Source organism: Rana temporaria, chromosome 8 (assembly GCF_905171775.1).
Source record: "Rana temporaria chromosome 8, aRanTem1.1, whole genome shotgun sequence".
NCBI lineage: Eukaryota > Metazoa > Chordata > Amphibia > Anura > Ranidae > Rana > Rana temporaria.
Window position 1 is genome coordinate 107,729,186 of NC_053496.1, and position 26,212 is coordinate 107,755,397.

Consider the following 26,212-nt stretch of genomic DNA (forward strand, 5'->3'; position numbering starts at 1 on the left):
TGCAAGGAGAAGACAGCCAGGTGAGCTAGTACGTATTACAGTCAGAGAGGCAGCCTGAGAGGACTGGGTGAGAGCAATCTGAGATGACTGTGGAAGCTTAGCCAGGAGGGCTAGGGAAGGGGGCAGCTGCAGCCAGGTGGGCTGGCAGCGCTGAAGAGGTGGTGTTGGGATCAGTAGCCACAGGAGGATAGCTGGGCACTACAACTTTTCTACACTACCAAAGCGCTGTAAAGGGCATTTGATACAAATCTTACTGAGCCCTATTGTCAGATCACCTAACAGTGTGCCAGCTGGTCCTAGAAATTGTAGTGCTTAACTACTTGCCGACCAGCCACCGCAGTTCTACAGCGGCAGGTCGGCTCCCCTGCGCGAGAGCCCGTAGCTCTACGTCGGCTCTCGAAGCGGCCACTAGGGGCGCGTGCGCACGCCCCCCTGCTCGTCCCTAACTCCCGTGCACGTGCCCGGAGGGCACGATCCCCACCGGGCACCCGCGATTGCTCGTTACAGAGCGAGGACCGGGAGCTGTGTGTGTAAACACACAGCTCCCGGTCCTGTCAGGGGAGAAATGCCTGACCGTCTGTTCATACAATGCATACAAGTTATTTCCCCTAGTGAGGCCACACCCCCTATAGCTAGAACACACCCAGGGAACATACTTAACCCCTTCCCTGCCCCCTAGTGTTAACCCCTTCCCTGCCAGTGGCATTTTTATAGTAATCAATGCATTTTTATAGCACTGATCGCTATAAAAATGCCAATGGTCCCAAAAATTTGTCAAAAATGTCCGAAGTGTCCGCCATAATGTCGCAGTACCGAAAAAAAATGCTGATCGCCACCATTACTAGAAAAAAATATATTAACCACTTAAGGACCCCCCATTGTATATATACGTCCTCTTTTTAAACATGGATATCTCAGTAACGGCAGCAGCTGCTGCCACAACTGAGATATCCATGTTTTCAGCGGGCGGCCGTGTAAACGATAACGGCGGTCTCCGCGGCGGATTCGCCGCGAGATCGCCGTTATCGGTGGCGGGAGAGGGGCCCCCCCCTCCGCCGCTTTTCCGCGCCCTCCGCCGCTTACCGGAGCCGTCGGTAGCGGCGGAGGACATCCGATGCTGCCGCCTGGAGAGTGAGGACTTGAGTGAGGGCAAGATGGCCCCCACCCGTCCTCATAGCTCTGCTGGGCGGAAGTGACGTCAAAACGTCAGTCCCGCCCAGCCTCTTAAAGAGACAATTTTTTTTTTTCTGTCATTTTTTAAATGACAAATTTTCCTTTTTTTTTTTTTTTTTTGCATTTAAGCCTAAATATGAGATCTGAGGTCTTTTTGACCCCAGATCCTCATATTTAAGAGGACCTGTCATGCTTTTTTTCTATTACAAGGGATGTTTTACATTCCTTGTAATAGGAATAAAAGTGATCATTTTTTTTTTTTTTTATATTTAGTGTAAAAAATAATAAAATCAATAAAATTAAATAAGAAAACAAAAAAAAAATTTTTTTTAAAGCGCCCCCGTCCTGACGAGCTCGCGCGCAGAAGCGAACGCATACGCGAGTAGCGCCCGCATATGAAACTGTGTTCAAATCATATCGCCGCGATCGTTAGAGCGAGAGCAATAAGTTATAGCCTAGAGCTACCTCTGTAGCCTCAAAAAATGCAACTTATAGAATTTTTTAAACGTCCGCCTTCGTATGATTTTTAGGGTAAAAGTTTGACTGCCATGGCCACGAGCGGGCGCAATTTTTAAAGCGTGGACCATGTTGGGTATCATTTTACTCTGCGTAAACATTATCTTTCACAATATAATAAAAAAATTGGGGCCAATTTACTGTTGTCTTATTTTTTAATTCAAAAAAGTGAATTTTTTCCAAAAAAAAGTGGCGCTTGTAAGACTGCATGCGCAAATACGGTGGTGACAAAAAGTTATGTGCGATGACGCGCCGATTTTATTCTCTAGGGTGTTAGGAAAAAAAATATATACTGTTTGGGGGGTTTTAAGTAATTTTCTAGCAGAAAAAACTGTTTTAAGGTCTGCAAACACACCAAATCTGAAAAACACCTGAGGTCTTAAAGTGGTTAATAAATATGCCATAAAACTACCCCCTATTTTGGTAAACGCTATAACTTTTGCGCAAACCAATTAATAAACGCGTATTGCAATTTTTTTTACAAAAAATATGTAGAAGAATACGTATTGGCCTAAACTGATGAAAAAAATAGTCTTAGTATATATTTTGGGGGGATATTTATTATGGTAAAAAGTAAAAAATATAATTTTTTTTCAAAATTGTCGCTCTATTTTTGTTTATATAGCGCAGAAAACTAAAAACCGCAGAGGTGATTCAAATACCACCAAAAGAAAGCTCTATTTGTGGGAAAAAGAAAGATGCCAATTTTGTTTGGGGAGCCATGCCGCACGACCGCGCAATTGTCAGTTAAAGCAACGCAGTGCCGAATCGCCAAAAAGTGCTCTGGTCTTTGACCAGCAATATGGTCCGGGGGTTAAGTGGTTAAATCAAGTGTTGTGCTAGAGAAGCTGAGGAGTGTGAAAATAGATTGTACAGAAGAAGTTGTCCCTGGAAAAGTTCTGCTAAAGTCAAGAGGGCCTCCCATAATTAACCCCATCCGCCTGCACAGCCACGCCATTCATTCATTCACAGCGATCATATAAGAATAAATTACACGTCCCATCTGCCGCTGTGGCAAATTGTCTTGTAGCTCTTATGATACAAGATTCACAGAGCAATATAAGTTTTTTATATATATATATATATATATCTATATATATATATAAAAACTCTGAATAGAGCTAGAGAGAAGATAAATGGCAGCTTAACGTAAAGGTACAGTAAAGGCCAAAGAATTTTTTGATTTGGATGAAGTGGTGAAGGGAAAGAACCAATGATTGTATAGCTGCTACATTCACATGGTCGCACTGTCGCACAGCAGTTCAAAACACTGCCCATACGTACCGTGCGAGCCACGCAGTGTCAAGAGGCACTGCTTAATTATCTCTAAACGCAGGCACCTATGTGCTAAAGTGTTAAAGTGAAGGTAAATCTAAAAGTTTAACTGTCTTGTCCCTTGTCCTAGTCCTAAATGCTCTCTCCTATCCACAGGCTTTAAAAGCTTAAAACACTCGGCGGGGGGGGGGGGGGGGGGGGATAGGGGTGTTGTAAACTGTAATGTAACTGCACCCTGCAATTGTAGTAATGCAAGATAAAGTCAATGACTGTTGAGTTTGGAGTACAAGGCGGAGTGTCTGGTATTAAAGATACAGATGGGCTGGTGGCCTGCTTACTAACTCCTAGTAAAGCTGTAGAGTTCAGCTGTTCTGGAGAATAAGCAGGTCTCTTGGCTACGAACAAGGTAGCTGTTCCGGCAGATGCTCGAACCTATGGCCATAGTCTCAACTTGTGCACAGTATGAGTAGGGTTTTCAACCCCTGCAACTGAAGCCTACTTCCAGGTCTTCTCGAGTGGCTCATTCCAATGGTTCTGTACAGTGCCAAAACAAGAAAGTGAGCTTTTCCTGGGCAGAGAATGTAAAGTCCCCCTGGCTCCTCCTACCAAGACAGACAATCGGGATTTGAAGTTTAGAAAGACAGTTGTCCCCTTAATATGGCAACTCACCTCAAACTATGTTCTGTATCAAAATCTTTTAGCGTAGAGGACTTAGCTTTCCCTCAATGACTCAACGAAAGGGAGCAAGGTCTTTGTCTCATACCACAATAGTGGAGTACCTGGTTATACTTACTGTATATAGTGTCACAAAATAAAGAAAATTGATGGAGCTGCGGTGGCTCAACGCGATTGGCACTGCGCTGACAAGCCATTCACCTCTGCAGCTAGGGGTTCGGATCCCGGTCTCGGCTACATGTGAATTGAGTTTGGTGGTCTCAGCCCGGCTCCCGGTGGGTGTGCTATGCGAGGTAAGCCTGCGCTTAGTACGCCCACCCTCCCTCCCACAAAAAAACCACCACACTTACACACGCACCTCGAAATTGGGGTTAACATGCACGCACTTTGACCACGCGGTCTCTAAAAAAGAGAGGCGAAGGACTAAAGGGGCTGGTTGAGCGGGCTAGATCCTCTCACTCCCTTATAGGGAGTCCCCTCTGCACCGTTGGGCTTCAAAGTGGAGCAGGTAGGGCGGGCTGTGTGGGAGGACCCCCCTCACACACCCGTCATTGCCACCCGGGGGCATGGAGAAAGGTGGCAGATTGCCTCTGGGGGAGGCCTGCCTACTCCCAACTCCTGCAGTCCGGCTCCTCTCTTTAATACACTTAAAAAAAAAAAAAAAAAAGAAATTGGCTCCAAGCAGATAGAAAAAAAAAAAAAGAGTGTTATACCCTTATAAATTTGCTGCTGCTCCTTTACTATCCAATAGCAAGCTGTGATTGTCTGAAAGGGCTGTGTAAAGCTCAGAAATAGATGGTCAGGAAATATGGGGACAACACAGACAGCATACATGCATTGGAGTCCAGCAATAGAAGCATGAAATAGTTTTCTGAGCTTTTGCATGCAATTTATAATTCCATTTGAAAAAAAAAATTTTTTTGAGTTGTGCTTTATGTTTACATGATTTCTACCTGCTTACCTACTTTAATTTCCTTTTTAAAATATTGATAGGCTAGCTACAGAATTTACATGAGATATATTGTGTTTGCCTTTGTGTGACTGTAGGAAAATAATATGATTCATACACTTGATATTGTCCTCAGTGGTACTTATGTTTGATGCTAAAACACCTAGGTTACTGAGCCTTAAAGGGGAACTCCACTATCATGGGAAAAAAAAAGGCAAAACATTTTAAATTAACATATACAATTGCTACACAAGTTATATTGTAATTGAATCTTATTAAAAATTACCTTTTCTTTTCAATCTGCAATGCTGAAATTATATGCAAGATGTAATGCAATATTGCAACCTGGAGGCGTTCTGTACCCAGATGGTGTATGAAACCAGAAATGTCACTACCTGCTTGTATAATTGGTTTACTGATTTCCCCAGAAGTCTGCACTAAGATACAGTCAGATTTGGCTGGGCTGGTGCACCCTAGGCGAAATCTCATTCTGGCGCCCCTTGGCTCCACCCCCTTTGTCTTGCCTCCAACCCCTTTGCCTGCCCATCCCAACATCCCTCATACACACAGATTACACCCAGATTACATTACTCCCCCATACCCACAGATTATACCCAGATACATTACATCCCCATACACCCAGATTACATTACTCCCCCCATACACACAGATTACACCCAGATATATTACTCCCCCCATACACCCAGATTACATTACTCCCCCATACACACAGATTACACCCAGATACATTACATCCCCATACACACAGATTACACCCAGATTACATTACATCCCCATACACACAGATTACACCCAGATACATTACATCCCCATACACACAGATTACATTACTCCCCCCATACACACAGTTTACACCCAGATACATTACTCCTCCCCCATACACACAGATTACACCCAGATACATTACTCCCCCCATACACACAGATTACACCCAGATACAGTACATCCCCAGACACAACGATTACAACCCAGATACATACCCCCCCCATACACACAGATTACACCCAGATACATTACTCCCCCCATACACACAGATTACACCCAGATACATTACATCCCCATACACACAGATTACACCCAGATCACATTACCCCCCCCCCCCCCATAAACACAGATTACACCCAGATACATTACTCCCCCCATACACACAGATTACACCCAGATTACATTACATCCCCATACACACAGATTACACCCAGATTACATTCCCCCCCCCCCCCACCCATAAACACAGATTACACTCAGATACATTACATCCCCATACACACAGATTACACCAAGATCACATTACCTAACCCCCCCCCCCCACCCATAAACACAGATACACCCAGATACATTACTCCCCCCATACACACAGATTACACCCAGATACATTACTTCCCCCCATACACACAGATTACACCCAGATACATTACTCCCCCCATACACACAGAGTTACACCCCCATACACACAGTTTTACACACCAGATACATTACTCCCCCCATACACACAGATTACAACCCAGATGCATTACTCCCCCCATACACACAGATTACACCCAGATACATTACTCCCCCCATACACACAGATTACACCCAGATACATTACTCCCCCCATACACACAGATTACACCCCCATATACACAGTTTACACACAGATACATTACTCCCCCCATACACACAGATTACACCCAGATACATTACTCCCCCCATACACACAGATTACACACCCAGTTACTTACATCCCCATACACACAGATTACACCAAGATCACATTACCCTCCCCCCCACCCATAAACACAGATTACACCCAGATACATTACTCTCCCCCCATACACACAGATTACACCCCATACACACAGTTTACACACAGATACATTACTCCCCCCATACACACAGATTACACCCAGATTACATTACATCCCCATACACACAGATTACACCCAGATTACATTACCCCCCCCACCCAAAACACAGATTACACCCAGATACATTACTCCCCCCATACACACAGATTACACCCAGATACATTACTCCCCCCATACACACAGATTACACCCAGATACATTACTCCCCCCATACACACAGATTACACCCCATATACACAGTTTACACACAGATACATTACTCCCCCATACACACAGATTACACCCAGATACATTACTCCCCCCATACACACAGATTACACCCAGATACATTACTCCCCCCATACACACAGATTACACCCCCATATACACAGTTTACACACAGATACATTACTCCCCCCATACACACAGATTACACCCAGATACATTACTCCCCCCATACACACAGATTACACCCCCATACACACAGATTACACCCATATACATTACTCCCCCATACACACAGATTACACCCAGATACATTACTCCCCCCATACACACAGATTACACCCAGATGCATTACTCCCCCCATACACACAGATTACACCCAGATACATTACTCCCCCCATACACACAGATTACACCCAGATACATTACTCCCCCCATACACACAGATTACACCCAGATACATTACATCCCCATACACACAGATTACACCAAGATCACATTACCCCCCCCCCACCCATAAACACAGATTACACCCAGATACATTACTCCCCCCATACACACAGATTACACCCAGATACATTACTCCCCCCATACACACAGATTACACCCAGATACATTACTCCCCCCATACACACAGATTACACCCCCATACACACAGTTTACACACAGATACATTACTCCCCCCATACACACAGATTACACCCAGATACATTACATCCCCATACACACAGATTACACCCAGATTACATTACCCCCCCCCCACCCATAAACACAGATTACACCCAGATACATTACTCCCCCCATACACACAGATTACACCCCCATACACACAGATTACACCCAGATACATTACTCCCCCCATACACACAGATTACACCCAGATGCATTACTCCCCCCATACACACAGATTACACCCAGATACATTACTCCCCCCATACACACAGATTACACCCAGATATATTACACCCCCCATACACACAGATATACACCCCCATTACACAGTTACACACAGATACATTACTCCCCCCATACACACAGATATACACCCAGATACATTACTCCCTCCCATACACACAGATTACACCCAGATACATTACTCCCCCCATACACACAGATTACACCCAGATACATTACCCCCCCCCATACACACAGATTACACCCCCATACACACAGTTTACACACAGATACATTACTCCCCCCATACACACAGATTACACCCCAGATACATTACATCCCCATCCCCACAGATTACACCCAGATTACATTACCCCCCCCCCCACCCATAAACACAGATTACACCCAGATACATTACTCCCCCCATAACACACAGATTACACCCCATACCACAGATTACACCCATATACATTACTCCCCATACACACAGATTACACCCAGATACATTACTCCCCCCATACACACAGATACACCCAGATATCATTACGCTCCCCCATACACACTGATTACACCCAGATCATTACATCCCCATTACACACAGAGTACACCCAGATCATTACTCCCCCATACACACAGATTACACTCCAGATACATTACTCCCCCCTTACACACAGATTACACCCAGATACATTACATCCCCATACACACAGATTACAATCCCAGATCACATTACCCCCCCCACCATAAACACAGATTACATCACCAGATACATTACTTCCCCCCATACACACAGATTACACCCAGATGAATTACATCCCATACACACAGATTACACCCAGATTACATTCCCCCCCACCCATAAACACAGATTACACTCAGATACATTACATCCCCATACACACAGATTACAACCAAGATCACATTACACACCACCTACGCCCCCCCCCCCACCCAATAAAACAACAGATTACACCCAGATACTTTACTCCCCCCATACACACAGATTTTACCAGATACATTACTCCCCCCATACACACAGATTACACCCAGATACATTACTCCCCCCATACACACAGATTACACCCCCATACACACAGTTTACACACAGATACATTACTCCCCCCATACACACAGATTACACCCAGATGCATTACTCCCCCCATACACACAGATTACACCCAGATACATTACTCCCCCCATACACACAGATTACACCCAGATACATTACTCCCCCCATACACACAGATTACACCCCCATATACACAGTTTACACACAGATACATTACTCCCCCCATACACACAGATTACACCCAGATACATTACTCCCCCCATACACACAGATTACACCCCCATACACACAGTTTACACACAGATACATTACTCCCCCCATACACACAGATTACACCCAGATTACATTACATCCCCATACACACAGATTACACCCAGATTACATTACCCCCCCCACCCATAAACACAGATTACACCCAGATACATTACTCCCCCCATACACACAGATTACACCCAGATGCATTACTCCCCCCATACACACAGATTACACCCAGATACATTACTCCCCCCATACACACAGATTACACCCAGATACATTACTCCCCCCATACACACAGATTACACCCCCATATACACAGTTTACACACAGATACATTACTCCCCCCATACACACAGATTACACCCAGATACATTACTCCCCCCATACACACAGATTACACCCCCATACACACAGTTTACACACAGATACATTACTCCCCCCATACACACAGATTACACCCAGATTACATTACATCCCCATACACACAGATTACACCCAGATTACATTACCCCCCCCCCACCCATAAACACAGATTACACCCAGATACATTACTCCCCCCATACACACAGATTACACCCCCATACACACAGATTACACCCATATACATTACTCCCCCATACACACAGATTACACCCAGATACATTACTCCCCCCATACACACAGATTACACCCAGATGCATTACTCCCCCCATACACACAGATTACACCCAGATACATTACTCCCCCCATACACACAGATTACACCCAGATACATTACTCCCCCCATACACACAGATTACACCCAGATACATTACATCCCCATACACACAGATTACACCAAGATCACATTACCCCCCCCCCCCCCATAAACACAGATTACACCCAGATACATTACTCCCCCCATACACACAGATTACACCCAGATACATTACTCCCCCCATACACACAGATTACACCCAGATACATTACTCCCCCCATACACACAGATTACACCCCCATACACACAGTTTACACACAGATACATTACTCCCCCCATACACACAGATTACACCCAGATACATTACATCCCCATACACACAGATTACACCCAGATTACATTACCCCCCCACCCATAAACACAGATTACACCCAGATACATTACTCCCCCCATACACACAGATTACACCCCCATACACACAGATTACACCCAGATACATTACTCCCCCCATACACACAGATTACACCCAGATGCATTACTCCCCCCATACACACAGATTACACCCAGATACATTACTCCCCCCATACACACAGATTACACCCAGATATATTACTCCCCCCATACACACAGATTACACCCCCATATACACAGTTTACACACAGATACATTACTCCCCCCATACACACAGATTACACCCAGATACATTACTCCCCCCATACACACAGATTACACCCAGATACATTACTCCCCCCATACACACAGATTACACCCAGATACATTACTCCCCCCATACACACAGATTACACCCCCATATACACAGTTTACACACAGATACATTACTCCCCCCATACACACAGATTACACCCAGATACATTACTCCCCCCATACACACAGATTACACCCCCATACACACATTTTACACACAGATACATTACTCCCCCCATACACACAGATTACACCCAGATACATTACATCCCCATACACACAGATTACATTACTCCCCCCCCCCCCCCCCACCCATAAACACAGATTACACCCAGATACATTACTCCCCCCATACACACAGATTACACCCAGATACATTACTCCCCCCATACACACAGATTACACCCCCATACACACAGTTTACACAAAGATACATTACTCCCCCCCACACACAGATTACACCCAGATACATCCCCCCCCCACCATACACACAGACTACACCCAGATACATTACTCCCGCCATACAAACAGATTATACCCAGATACATTACTCCCCCCATACACACAGATTACACTCCCATACACAAAGATTACACACAGATACATTACTTCCAAATGCACACAGATTACATCCAGATACATTACTCCCCCCCATACACACAGATTACCTCCAGATACAATACTCCCCCCATACACACACAATCATTAGCAGGAATAGCTCCACTCCAATTCATTCCTATAGTGCAAACTTCAGATGACATTAGCGAGAATGACATGGATTACCACCCCAGAAAAGGCAGATGGAAGGCTCCAACAACATCTGCACATGCCAAGCAACTCAGATGAGGCTGGAGCCCCATGCGGTGGGGGTTCTCAGGGGCCCCTATCTAGATGCTTTCGACAGATGAGAGCTCAAGGCCAGTGTCTATCTTGCCTATAGATTTTGTGCACCCTTGTAACAAAAATGTCATTTGTGGTGAGATAATCCCAAAGGGAAATCACGTCTAGAAGGATTCAGATCCGGACACTAGCTTCCTTAGGGCACTGCAAGTGCAGCAGCTGATTGATGATTACAATGTCACTCCCATTCACATTCATTTTGCACAAGGACACAGACAAACAAACAGCTATTTGCTCAGAATAACAAAAGATAGGAATTTGCATCAAAGTTTGTTAAAATCCTTGCTACTGTATGTACATAGAACACCCAGAGAGAAATGTTTTTTTCACGGCACGTATGATTAGAATTACAAACATTCTTACAACATCCTTACAATAAAAAATATCAAACAAAATTCTACTAGAATACCCAGATTTAGAATATAATAACCCGGCTGGGGAGATCTGCATTGTTAGTGTGGATGGAGGAATCTGTAATTCTAATAGTGTACAGCAAGCTTTAGGCTGCTTTCACACCTGTGGAGTTTTGTTTTCAGGCAGAAAGTCGCCTGATTTTTCCTGCGATTTTGCCATGATTTGTACCGCGTTTTTTTTCTGCGATTTTGTACAGGTCAAAAAGGTCACCAATGTAAAAAGCAGAAAAACGCCCAAACCTGCCTGAATTGAGCTACAATAAAAGCTCCGGAACTTTTTTGAGCTTCAGGCGTTTGGTTTCAGGTGACATCCATGTGAACCATCTCCATAGAGAATTTATTTTTTCTCCTCCAGCATTTTGGAGCTGCAGGCTTCAAGCTAAAAAACGCTGAGGTGTGAATGGGGTCTTAGAGCGGAGGCTAAATCCACCCTACAGTTCTGCTAATTAGCTTAGGCCTTTGACCTTCTGTCACATATATATCTATATTCTTGATTTGCTCTTGGACTTTTCATTAATGCCAACATTCTGATCTTTGCCTACCACTCTTTGTTTTTTTTTTTTAGGCCTGCTTGCCTTTGTTTCCTGCTTTTGTCTTGCCTGTTCTTCTGCCATATGCCGTCCTTCCCTTTTTTCTTTCTCTCATTGTTTTAAAACTGAATGGTTAGCCACAAGTTTGTTCTTTTTAAACAGTTCTCGTTGAGTGGTTAATATGTAATGAAAATCAATCCTGCTTCTGGACTTGTCTTGGTCAATGCACAACCACTGAATAACACTGTAAAATGTTTTTAATTGTTTTACAAAATAAAATAAATCAATTATATCAACAGTGTAAACCCTAACACATGCTTAAAATATAACTAAAGGCAATACTTTTTTTTTTCTTTTTGTTTAGGACTTATGTCAGGTTTTTACTGATGCCTGAGTCTGCTTAACCACTTACTGTAAGACCCGGACCATTATGCAGGTAAAGGACCTGGCCAGTTTTTGCGATTCGGCACTGCGCCGCTTTAACTGACAATTGCGCGGTCGTGCGATGTGGCTCCCAAACAAAATTGGCGTCCTTTTTTCCCACAAATAGAGCTTTCTTTTGGTGGTATTTGATCACCTCTGTGGTTTTTATTTTTTGCGCTATAAACAAAAATAGAGCAAAATTTTGAAAAAAAACCAATATTATTTACTTTTTGCTATAATAAATACCCCCGAAAAATATATAATTATCCGATACGTATTCTTCTACTTATTTTTGGTAAAGAAAATTGCAATAAGCCTTTATTGATTGGTTTGCGCAAAATTTATAGCGTTTACAAAATAGGGGATAGTTTTATGGCATTTTTATTAATATATTTTTTTTTACTACTAATGGCGGAGATCAGCGATTTTTTTCATGACTGCGGCATTATGGTGGATACATCGGACAATTTTGACACATTTTTGGGACCATTGTCATTTTCACAGCAAAAAGTGCTATAAAAATGCATTGTTTACTGTGAAAATGACAATTACAGTTTAGGAGTTAACCACTAGGGGGCGCTGTAGGGGTTATGTGTGACCTCGTATGTGTTTCTAACTGTAGGGGGGCGGGGCTGGACGTGTGACGTCACTGATCGCCTTTCCCTATATCAGGGAACAGATGATCAGTGACATTGCCACTGTGAAGAACGGGGAAGGTGTGTTTACACACACCTCTCCCCGTTCTTCAGCTCCTGTGACCGATCGCGGGACACCGGCGGCGATTGGGTCCGCGGGTCCCGTGGTCACGGAGCTTCGGACCGGGTCGCAGGCACACGCGACCCACGGCTGGGCACTTAAAGGGGACGTACAGGTACATGCCTATGCCCAGTCGTGCCATTCTGCCGACGTAAATGTGCAGGAGGCGGTCCTTAAGTGGTTAAGGAGATCCCCCTCTCTATTTGTCCTGTTTATCGTTAAAACCACGCGTGAAAGTTAAAGAAAATCCCAAATCTTAGGCTATCACCAGAATAGGAAGAAGGAGACATTTTCCAACAGGGGCTAATGACCCTGGTGACAACCAGGGATTTCCTAATTTTAGAGGAATTTTCTGTCATTTTTCTCCGCATGCTACGTAGACTCATCCCCTTCATCCCGGAAGAAGACAGAGCTGTAGTGGTTGGAACTATCATCAATTCACGACTCGACTACGCAAATTCCCTCTATTTAGGACTACCGAAATACCAGATGTCACGTCTACAAGTCGTCCAGAACACGGCAGCCAGACTGGTAACAGGTAAAAAGCCGTGGGAATCAGTCTCCCCGGCCTTGAGATCCCTCCACTGGCTGCCCGTACAGGACAGGGTGACATTCAAGACACTCTGCCTCACCCACAAATGTATACATGGGAACGCTCCCCAATACTTAAGCGAGAAAATAAAACCCTACGTCACCAAGCGCGTGCTCCGATCAACCAACCAAAACCTTCTCCAAATTCCTAAATCCCGCTACAAATCGAAGGGAGAACGCAGATTTTCGGTCCAAGGACCTCGGCTCTGGAATGCTCTACCCACTACCATCCGCCTGGAGGAAAACCATCGGGCCTTTAGGAAAAAACTAAAGACCCACCTCTTCTGAAGGACCGGTACGACTCTGGATGTCAAGCGCCTTGAGGCGATTAAGTTCGCATTTGCTGCGCTATATAAGTCACTCACTCACTCACTCACTCATTTCCTGTTTTGACTATGAGACAGGAAGTAAAGGAAAATCTCCCCAATGGGACACATGTAAAGAACAAAAAAACTGCCAGGGGTTAATACCCTCCCTTACTCTATGAAAAATGAACAAAAAACGTTTTTGCCTTTAGTTCTATTTTATTATACCATTGACTGTTTTTTTTTTTTTTTTTTTATATCTAATCGATAAGTTACAAAAATACCCACCGCTCCTGTGAGAAAGCTTGTGAGCTGACATCTAGCTGTGCTCACTGTCCTTGCTCCTTTCTTATCAGTTACACTGTTTGCAGCTATCTCTAATGCCGCATACACACGACCGTTATTCACGTCATGACAAAAAACAAAGTTTTTCTCAACGTGATTTGTCGTGATTCCTCTCAAGCCTGCCTGGCATACACACATTCGTGAAAAAAAATGCACGAGCAAAGCACGGTGACGTACAACACGTACGACAGCACTTTAAAGGGGAAGTTGCATTCGAAAGGCACCACCATTTGGGCTGCTTTTGCCAATTTCCCCATCTCATAACTTGCTTCTGAGCATGTGCGTTCCCCCCCCTCGTTGAAGCGTACACATGACCGTTAAATTTTTTTTCTCGTCATGAAAAACGGTCGTGTGTACGTGGCATAAGGTTTGCAAAACCCCTCATCTCTTTGTATGAAGAAGGTAAAAACAAGAGGTGTTTTTGTAGTCCCTTACTATGGTGACAACACTGCTTCTCCAAAGATATACTGGGCCGGATTCAGATACCTGAGCGTATCTGTCCGGCCGGCATAACGTATCTTAGATACGCTACGCCGCTGTAACTTTGGGCGCAAGTTCTGTATTCAGAAAGAACTTGCGCCCTTATTTACGGCGGTGTAACGTATGTGTTGCAGAGTAAGGCCGTGTAATTCAAATGGGGATGTTGGGGGCGTGTTTTATTTAAATTTTGCTTGACCCCGCATATTTGAAGTTTTTTTTGTACGGCGCATGCGCCGTTCGTGAAAACATCCCAGTGCGCATGCTCGAAAATCCGCCGCAAAACGTCATTGCTTTGGACGTGAACGTAAATTACGTCCAGCCGTATTCGCGAACGACTTACGCAAATGACGTAAAAATTTCAAAACTCAGCGCGGGAACGACGGCCATACTTAACATAGGATACGCCGCACATACCCCTCATATAGCAGGGGTAACTTTACGCCGGAAAAAGCCGAACGCAAACGACGTAAAAAAAAAAGCGCTGGGCGGTCGTTCGTTTCTGAATCGACGTAAATAGTAATTTGCATATTCCTCGCGTAAACAAACGGAAGCGCCACCTGCGACCAGCCTGAAATTGCCGCTAAGATACGACAGTGTAAACACTTACACCTGTCGGATCTTAGGGATATCTATGCGTAACTGATTCTATGAATCAGGCGCATAGATACGACTGAGTGCACTCAGAGATACGACGGCGTATCAGGAGATACGCCGTCGTATCTTTCTGAATCTGGCCCATCGTATTTGCTGGCGTAAAAGACTACCTTTTACACTTAAAAAAAAATGACAAAAAAAGCAGGGGTCGTCTTATACACCGGGTCAGCTGCTCGGATGCCTGCTGGATGTGCGGTAATACTGTATGCAGCTTAGGCTACATACAGTATATACCGGCTTAGCCAATCCTGGTGAGCGATGTATTCAAATGAAACAGAGCCTGCTTGGATTTGAGTAACAACCTCTGCCAATCCTAGCAGGCTACATACAGTAGCCCTACTCGGATTGGCTTTGAGAGTCAGAGAGGCGTGGTCTGATGTTACAGCCTCTGCCAATCCAAGCAGGCTTTGTATTCATTAATATAATACATTGCTTGCCGTGATTGGCCTCCAGCAAGAAGGGAGAAGAATATGGCTCCAGATGGAAGAAAATATGAAGCGTTGGAAGCCTCGGAAGGGGGGGTCGTCATACGGTGAGTACAGGCAAAAAATCGTAAAAAATAAATAAAATTGGGGGGTCGTCTTATACGCCCAGTTGCCTTATACACCGGCAATACGGTAATTGAATGAGTAAGCATTGTTATCCTAGGACAGGAAGTGTGCTTACTCTTGTTTTAGATCACCGGGGAAAAATAAAAGGAAAAAATAAAAAAAATTATGCTGCCACCACATCCAAAAACTGCTAATAAAATGCATATTGTAAAAGGATGATGGTTTCAAAGAATTGAATCAGAAATATGTGTATATCCAGGACGCTCCAAGCATTTGAATCCTGACAGATAAGGTCTGTGTTGGAGATGGTAGCAAATCTTCACCACCTTTAGGCAGTACTCAGGTAAACAAGCAATCTCTAATGGCACCTCTAGGTGCAGAAATATAAAAATTTAATATCTCCTAAAGGGGTTAAAAACACTTACAAGATGGTGGATGTAGCAGGTAAGTGTGTCCAGATGTTCCAGTGGCAGGCAGTCCCAGTCTGTGATGGTAAAGCTTCCAGGGAAGTCCACACATTAACAGCCAACTTGTGCTGTGAGTGTTCAGGGGACACAATAGTGCTGGAGCCTGGGATGATGTCAGAGGAAGCGAGACAAAAACCAGCATGGTACACAAACAGGAAGTGTGTCATAGAGCCGGGACGTGTTTCGGAACAGCTCATTGGTTCCTTCTTCAGCCAGGGTCACTGAAAGATAAATGGATTTTATACACAACTATATGGATCATACCAAAATGAGGGACAGAAGGACTTTTGTTTCAAAATCAGGACAGTCCCTCGAAATAAGGGGACAGTTGGGAGCTGTGCAGTATTGCACACGATAACCCATCAAGTTCATGCGATTGGAAAGTGGGACACATTTTTGGGAAAACAGACATACGGTCTGCCATGTTTCTAGAGTGCAAAGATTGCCTATATGGTGGGACAGGCAGGTCATGGAGCAAGAATCAACACCGCTAATAACCAAGAGCAACAGAATAGGAGGAGCTTCCCTGGCGCATGGCTATATAAGTATTGAGCAGAGATAACTAAACACATACCAAACTAGCAGAATAGTGGGCTAATCAAGGTAGCTGAAGACAGATGGTTCAGCTTCAATAATCACAAGTTTTACTTTGACTATTGTTTGAAATAAGAAAACCATAATTTAAATAAGTCCCATGCACACAGGGCATTTTTTACAGCAGCTTATACCAGCGGCAGACTTTTTTTTGCAGCTTAAAACGCCTCTCCATGTTATTCTATGGCCTCAGCGCTAAGCCACGCCAAGATGTGTCAAAATCAATGGTTGCCTATGAGAGCCCATTGATTTGAATAGAAGTCGCATCCACGTCGGGTCCATGATGATCCGACTTATGCTTTGTGAATCTTGAATGGGAACCCCATGCCAAAATGAGAAAAAAAAAACGACTTTCGTTCCCCCCAGGATTAATACCTTGCCCTTTGAGGTTTGGCAGGGATCCTAAAAGGGAACCCTACGCCAAAAAAAAAAAGGGGGGGGGTCCTCCCCAAAATCAATACCAGACCTTATCCGAGCATGCAGCCCGGCAGGTCAGGAAGGTGGGAACGAGCGAGCGCCCAGCCCTTCACTCCTAGGACCATACCAGGCCACAAAACCCTGAACATGGAGGGGTGGGTGCTTTGGGGCAGGGGGGCTCTGCGCCCTCTTCCCCACAACCCTGAGTGGTGGGTTGTGGGGGTCTGTGGGCATGGGGCTTATCAGAATCTGGAAGCCCCTTTAAAAAGGGGGTCCCCACCCTATGTGAATGAGTAGGGGTACATTGTAACCCCTACTCATTCACCCAATAAAGTATAAAAAAACAGTACATATGTTTTTAAACAAAGTCCTTTATTATAAGTAGCTCCTACATGTCTTCTCCTCCGGTTCTTCTCCCTCCTCCACTGATTTCTTCTCCCTCCGGTTCTTCTACCTCTACTGTCTTCTTCCTCTTCTGCTAGCCCCAGTTGTGTTAGTGCCGGCTGTGTGTCATTACTTATATAGTCATAGGGTGATGCCAGCCAGTGATGTCACATGGGGACCCCACCCCCTTGTGACATCAAGGGGGCATGGTCACTGGATGGTCTTGGGGGGCCACATGTTTTTTTTCTATTTTAGCGTGGGTCACCCTTAAAAGATCCTCGAACCACAAGTCGCACCACAAGTCAGATCATCATGATCCGACTTGGATGCGACTTCTATTCAAATCTGAAAGTCGGATCAGTTAAGATGGCTTTCATAGGAAACCATTGATTTTGAATAGAGGCAGAGAAACGCTGCTAAAAGCGAACGCGCATTAAGCCAATGCAAAAAGCTACTAAAAAGCGCTTTTTTACAGCCACTTTTCCTGGTAGTGGCTTTGCAGATTGTTTTTTCTAATGCCATGTGTGCATGAGGACTTGCAATATAAACTATTTTTGTTATAATATATTTTACAGTATCTCACAAAAGTACATCCTCACACTTTTGAAAAATATTTTTATTATATCTTTTCATGTGTCAACACTAAAGAAATAACCACTTTGCTACAAGTATTGAGTGTACAGCTTGTATAACAGTGTAATTTTGCTGTCCCCTCAAAATAACTCAACACACAGCCATGAATGTTGAACAACCGCTAGCAACAAAAGTGAGTACGCCCCTAAGTGAAAATGTCCAAAATTGGGCCCAAAATTTCAATATTTTGTGTGGTCACCATTATTTTCCAGCACTGCCTTAACCCTCTTGGGCATGGAGTTCACCAGAGCTTCACCGGTTTGCCACTGGAGTCCTTCTTCCACTTCTCCATGAGGACATCACGGAGCTGGTGGATGTTAGAGATCTTGCACTCCTCCACCTTAAGTTTGAGGAGCCTCACAGATGCTCAATAGGGTTTAGGTCTGAAGACATGCATGGTGAGTCCATCACTTTACCCTCAGCTTTTTTAGCAAGGGAGTGGTAGTCTTGGAGGCGTGTTTGGGGGTCGGTATCATGTTAGAATACTGCCCTGCTGCCCAGTCTCCCAAGGGAAGGGATCATGGCTCGGTGTCATTATGTCACAGCCCATGTTGGCATTCATGGTTCCTCAATGAACTGTAGCTCTCCAGTGGTGGCAGCACTCATGCAGCCCCAGCCCATGACACTCCCACCTTCATGCTTGACTGAAGTCAAGACACACTTGTCTTTGTACTCCTCGCTTGGTTGCCGCCACACATGCTTGAACAGCATCAGACCACAGGACATGGTTCCAGTATTCCATGTCCTTAGTCTGCTTGTCTTCAGAAAACTGTTGCGGGCTTTCTTGCACATCATCTTTAGAAGAGGTTTCCTTCTGGGATGACAGCCACACAGACCAATTTGATGCAGCGTACGGCGTATGGTCTGAGCACTGACAGGCTGATCTCCCACCCCTTCAACCTCTGCAGCAATTCTGGCAGCACTCATACTCATCATCTCATCATCTATTTCCAAAGCCAGCCTCTGGATTATAACACTGAGCACGTGAACTCAACTTCTTTGATCGACCATGGAGGGGTCTGTTCTGAGTAGAACCTGTCCAGTTTCTGTATGGTCTTGGCACCGTGCTGCAGCTCAGTTCCAGGGTGTTGCCAATCTTCTTGCCTGGGCCATCTTATGTAGAGCAACAATTCTTTTTTTATAGAGAGAGTTCTATGCCATGAGGTGCCCTTGTTGAACTTTCAGTGACCAGTATGAGAGATAACACCTATTTTAACATATCTGCTCCAATTCACACCTGAGACCTAGTAACACTAACAAGTCACATGACACCGGGCAAGGAAAATGGTTCGTTTGGCCCAATTTGGACATTTTCACTTAGGGGTGTACTCACTTTTGTTGCCAGCGGTTTAGACATTAATGGCTGTGTGTTGAGTTATTTTGAGGGGACAGAAAATGTACACTGTTATACAAGCTGTACACTCACTACTTTACATTGTAGCAAAGTGTCCTTTCTTCAGTGTTGTCACATGAAAAGAGATAATGAAATATTTACAAAAATGTGAGGGGTGTACTCACTTTTGTATGATATTGTACATATCTAGGAAGCAGACCTAAAAGAAGGCGGAAGAAGAACAGATACATTTGGGTCTAGTCCCTTTGAGACTCATCTTGCAATGATTATTAATTGCCATTTGTCATATCAAACAGGCGTACATCTGATGCCAAGCATAGATGGTCAAGGAGACATCTGCCTCTCCTTGAACATGCTAGGACTCACCACATTCTGCCAAAGCAGACAGCACCAGCCAAACACCCTGTTTCCTTCCATCTTCCAAGTAAGGTAAGTGGTTAAAAAAAAAAGCATATGGTCTCTTGGCCCCCAGGCATCCCTAGTAAAGACAGCAGCATATCAGACAAAGAACTAGCCCACTGGCCATCATATACACTGAAAGAAGTGATGCAAATATTTTACTAAATATTTCCTGAATAAGCTAGCTAAGCAGTTAATTCTACTGTTGCGTACTAACAAAAAGGTTATAATTCCATTTTCAGTCACTTGCAGCCATGAACTTTATACACTTGAGGAGTCACAAACTGCTTGGATCACAGGTTTTAATATCACATTGGTCCGCTAGCCCAGTCATCTATTATAAAGAGTAAACTTTTAATGTATAAAGAAAGAATACATATCAGCAAAGGGATAATATATTTTTCAGGGGACCAAACGCTTACTGAAATGAACACTTTTGCGTTACTGAATCACTACAGATTAGGGAATATAAAAAAATTAAACATTGGTATATATTCTAATGTTGTGCTCACAGGGCCAGATTCTCGTAGATCGGCGTATCTTTGCGCGGGCGTAACGTATCTATTTACGTTACGCCTCCGCAACTTAGACGGGCAAGTGCTGTATTCTCAAAGCACTTTGCTCCCGTAAGTTGCGACGGAGTAGCGTAAAAAGGCCGGCGTAAGCCCGCCTAATTCAAATTTGGAACAGGGGGGCGTGTTTTATGTAAATAAACTTGTGACCCGACGTGATTGACGACATGCGCTGTCCGTGGAATATCCCAGTGTGCATTGCTCCAAAGTACGCCGCAAGGACGTATTGGTTTCGACGTGAACGTAAATGACGTCCAGCCCCATTCACGGACGACTTACGCAAACGACGTAAAATATTCAAAATTCGACACGGGGAACGACGTCCATACTTAACATTGGTACGCCACATGTACGCCACTATATAGCAGGGTAACTTTACGCCGGGAAAAGCCCAACGTAAACGGCGTATCTGTACTGCGTCGGCCGGGCGTACGTTCGTGAATTTCGAGGATCTAGCTGATTTACATATGTTTAGGCGTAAATCAGCGTACACGCCCCTAGCGGCCAGCGTAAATATGCAGTTAAGATCCGACGGCGTAACAGACTTATGCCGGTCGAATCTAATAGAAATCTATGCGTAACTGATTCTATGAATCAGGCGCATAGATACGACCACGCAACTCAGAGTTACGAAGGCGTATCCGGAGATACGCCGTTGTAACTCCGTTGTGAATCCGGGCCACAGTGTTTAAATGTGGTATAGAGGGTACATCAATAAATCTGGCTATAAGGGTCCACCAAAGCATAAAAAAAATCTATATTTTTTATTAAATAGGTGGACAGGTAGATTGCATTTTATGAACGATTTTAAAGACATTCACCAATGTAAATGGGATCCCTTTCCCTAAATCTACATACGATATTTGTTCAGTAAGTTAAAACCCCTCAGTTCATTACAATTTTAGGAGAACTTGTAGGCCTCCTTTAAATGGGCCTTGTCAGCAGCGGCTAGTTCATGGATAACAAGAGATCAGGAGGAGACCGCTGCTTCATGCATCCCCACATTTTCTTCGACATCTTGATGAGGGGGGCAGCATATGGCTGAACCGGTGCCCTGCATTTTTTTCCTGCAGGCGCTGAATGCCTGTTTCTCTTCCTGCCCTTCCTGCAGGCATTCAGAGGCTGCAGGAGTAAAATGCAGGGCGCCAGCGAGAGGGATAGGAGGAGAAGCAGGGGGGACAGAGGCTGCGGACATGACGCGGAGGGGGGACAGAGGCTGAGGACATGACGCGGAGGGGGGACAGAGGCTGCGGACATGACACAGGGAGGGGGACAGAGGCTGCGGACATGACACGGGGGGGACGGGGATAAAGGCTGCGGACATGACATGGGGGGGGGGGGGCAGAGGCTGTGGACAGACACATGAGGTGGACAGAGGCTGTGAATATTGATAGTGTCCTCCTCACAGTGGCGGCGGCCTCCTCCTCTGTCCACCATCATATAAATTCTCCTCCACATCATCAGTATGCTGTGTCCTCCTCCTGTGCCCCCTTTCACCTCTCCACAGGTCAAGAACAGAGGTAAAGGGGCACAAGAGGAGGACAGCATACTGCTGATGTGGAGTAGAAGTTATATGATGGTGGACAGAGCACATCAGTCTCTGCATGCCATGGCCCGCTTCAGTGCAGTCCTCCTCTCACTTCATATCCCCCCCAGTTTTACTCCCCCCTCCTCCTCCTCCTCCTCCCTGCTCGGCTGAGTCCCGCTATGTCGAGTGCAGTACACGAGCCACTGTAGTGACCACACTCCCGTCCCAATCGTCTATTCAAAAATGGCGCTGGGTGGCGCTATTACGTTACTGCGCTTGCGCTGCCCGACCGAACGCCGCATGCGCAGTTGCATGGTCGACTCGCGGCCATCTTTTTTACGGACTTTCACGAACACCAAGGACGGTTGGCAAGGCTGCAATTTGCCTCAATGGGGCGGGTGGAACGGTGATGGCGGGCGGGCGGCAGTTTGCCGCCCCCCCAAAAGTGCCCCCAATATATATATATATATATATACACACACACATGTGTATGTATACAGGATATATATAGTTATCACATGTTTGAAAACATGTAATTACATGTTCTTTTAAACTTTAGTTACACTTTTTGAACTCAGCTGCACTGTAATCTCACAATATCTCACGAGATTACAGGCAGCCCACCCACTTTTACACTTTTACACAGATTTCGGCCGTTTTCAGAGGAAACACTTCTCCTCTGTTCTCCCTCTGAGAACTGAAGTTCTAAGTTTACTAAACCGGCTGCAGAGGAGATAATTTCCCTCTGAGAACTGCCAAGAACAGAACTGAGAAAAAAACTTCTCAGTTTATTAAACGGACACCAAAGTGCGAGCTGGAGCTTGGCTTCAATTTGTTAGTTTTTATTCAAATCTGCTAGTACATTTAACACTCCCCCCCCCCAGACTGAAGATGCCCCCTGTGCTCCATAAACCAGAGTGGGGGCACTCTAATACAGGAGGTGTGTTACTGTGTGTGGCAGGTTTGGCTGGAGGATGGTGTGTGTGTGTGTGCTCTGTATCCACGTTTTTTGTTTCTTGCTGCCCCTTGGCCCCTGTTTGTTCCCCTAGTCCCTCCGATCTCTCCTGTTGGCTGCTGCAGGGGATGTTCCAGGATAGGGAGCAGGGGAAGGGGCTGGTAAATATGTCATTTATCAGCCCCTTCCTTTTCTGAATGGACACAGTAACAGATTGGTAACGCACTTACTGTGTCCATGTATAACTGAAGCATAGTAAACTGTGTTTACTATGTTTTAATTTGTGAATGAATGAGAAGCTATGTACAGAGCTATTCCTGTCCATTCATTCTGTGCATCTGAGGCTGGAGGCTGCAGAGAGACCTTCCTCTATCCCAAAGTTGAAACATCAGAGGTCTGTTTAGACCCCTGGTATTTCACCAAAGCCCTCCAACGGAGCTCCTAAAAAAATTGGATAAAGCATTGCAAAAATAAAAGAACAAAAATAAAAACCTACTAACCCCTTCCACTAGCTGCCCTACTGACCACATCCACTGCCTCACTGACACCAAGTCCAGTGACACAAAGTCCACTGCCATTTTGATACCCTTCACTTCTCCACTGACTAACACCATTCACAGTCCTACGGACACCAGTAATCGCAAAAGTCACACTTGCGACTGGGCCCTGGCAGGAATGGCAGGAAGGGGGTCTACTGCAGAACATGTGAAAGGGATCCTCTGTGGGACCATGATATAGGGCCCTGTAATAGGGCTGTGTGAAAGGGGGGAGAGGAGAGAAGAGTTTCAGCATTGTGCCAGGCTGCAGCTCTTCTTCTCTCTCTTCCTCCTCACACAGGGACTCAGACAGCAGCCAAAACCATTTTGCTCCTGCTGCTGTCAATTAAATGCAGTGAGGAAGTTGTGGCTTGCTCATACCTCCCAACTTTCTGAGATGGGAATGAGGGACACCTGACAGCAAAAGTATGCAGGCATAGGACACACCCCTTGCCACGCCCTCTTAAAGGAGACTTGTACAAAAAAATAAGATTGGTTAAACCCACAAGTGCTTTTTTTACCACTACTATTTCTTTATATTGGCTTTTGGAATTTACAAATGCAGCAATTTAGAAATCAGATGAAAGTTTAGTGCTGTAAAACACGTTTTGATAGATAAAAAGTGCATTTTATATACAACTATATAGATCAGACCTAAATGAGGGACAAATGAGGAGAATGAGGGACAGAGGGGCATTGCTCCAAATCAGGGACAGTCTCTCGAAATCAGGGACAGTTGGGAGGTATGGCTTGCTATGGGGCACACAAAGAAGAGGAGGGTCCAAAATTGCTGGCCAGGGACCCCAGAAGAGGAGGATTGGGGCTGCTCTGTGTAATACTATTGCAGGGAGCAGGTGAGTATGACATGTTTATTATTGTTATTAAAAAAAGATAAAATAGACAATTTACACAGTCTGCCAACAAGCATGCAGCTAGTGGTGACTTTCGTATTAGCTCAGCATGAAGCTAGTGTTGTCTTTTATATTAGACCTGCATGCTTTGCAAGCTAAGTGGCTACTGGCTTTTAAGAATTAGGGGCCAAATTAGGCGGTCCTCTTCTGCAGGGGGCGATGACAATTTAAATGAGGCGCGGTCCCGCGCCGGCCGTACTGCGAATGCTCGTGACGTCATTTTCCCGACGGGCAGCGCTTGAAATTACGTTACGCCGGGCTTTGTGGATTGCGACGGGACAATAAAGTTGCGTCGGGTAAAAAAAAAGTTACGCGCCGAAAAATAAAATGCAAAATTAAAAAAAAATCGCGGCGATCGAAAAAAAGGTCTGTTTTTACAAGGTGTAAACAGTTTACACCTTGTAAAAGCAGCCCTAATTTTGCGTATGCAAACGTAAACTTACGCAGAAAAAACAAAGCTGAAAAGCTTTGTGGATCTCCGTAAGTACTCATTTGCATACGCAAAGCGGCATTTCAATGCGAAATGCCCCCAGCGGCGGATGCGGTACTGCATCCTAAGATCTGACAGTGTAAGTGTCTTACAGATGTCAGATCTTCTGCCTATCTTTGGAAAACTGCTTCTGAGGATCAGTTTCAAAGATAGGCACAGGGATACGCAGGCTGAACAGCAGTTCCGCCTGCGTATCCCTTTTGAGGATTTGGCCCTAGGTACTTACCAGTGCCTGGAGTCCAGTGTGGTCTTCCCACAGCTGGCTCTTCTTACCGCTCTGGGTCCCTTGCTATGCCATCTTGGATACAGAAGATGGCTGTGGCTTCCTGAGGCTTCCAGCCAGCTCCCCACTGTGCATGTGCAAGATTGCACAGCACTTTATGAATGGTCCTGCACAGGGGTCAATTCCTGGGGGAAAAAGTGTGGGAACTCCCACCCAAGATCCACTCTCCCACCAAAAAAAAAAAAAAAATGATACGCTCATATGCATAATTACTAAACCGCATGTTTGTTTGTTTTTCGATCCACTGTACCTTAGTAATCCTTTATGTTACTGGCGCTTCCTGTATATGGATTCATCGGGTAATGTGCGGGTATTCCGTCACTTCCTCGATGCCGCAATGTCTCCTGGGAGCTTTTGTCATTGTTCCCAGGAGACATTGCGGAGGTCTGCCGCGAGTTATCGCGGGAACTTTAAGCAAGTTCTTTCTAAATCCCGCGATAACTCGCGGCAGACCTCAGCAATGTCTCCTGGGAACAATG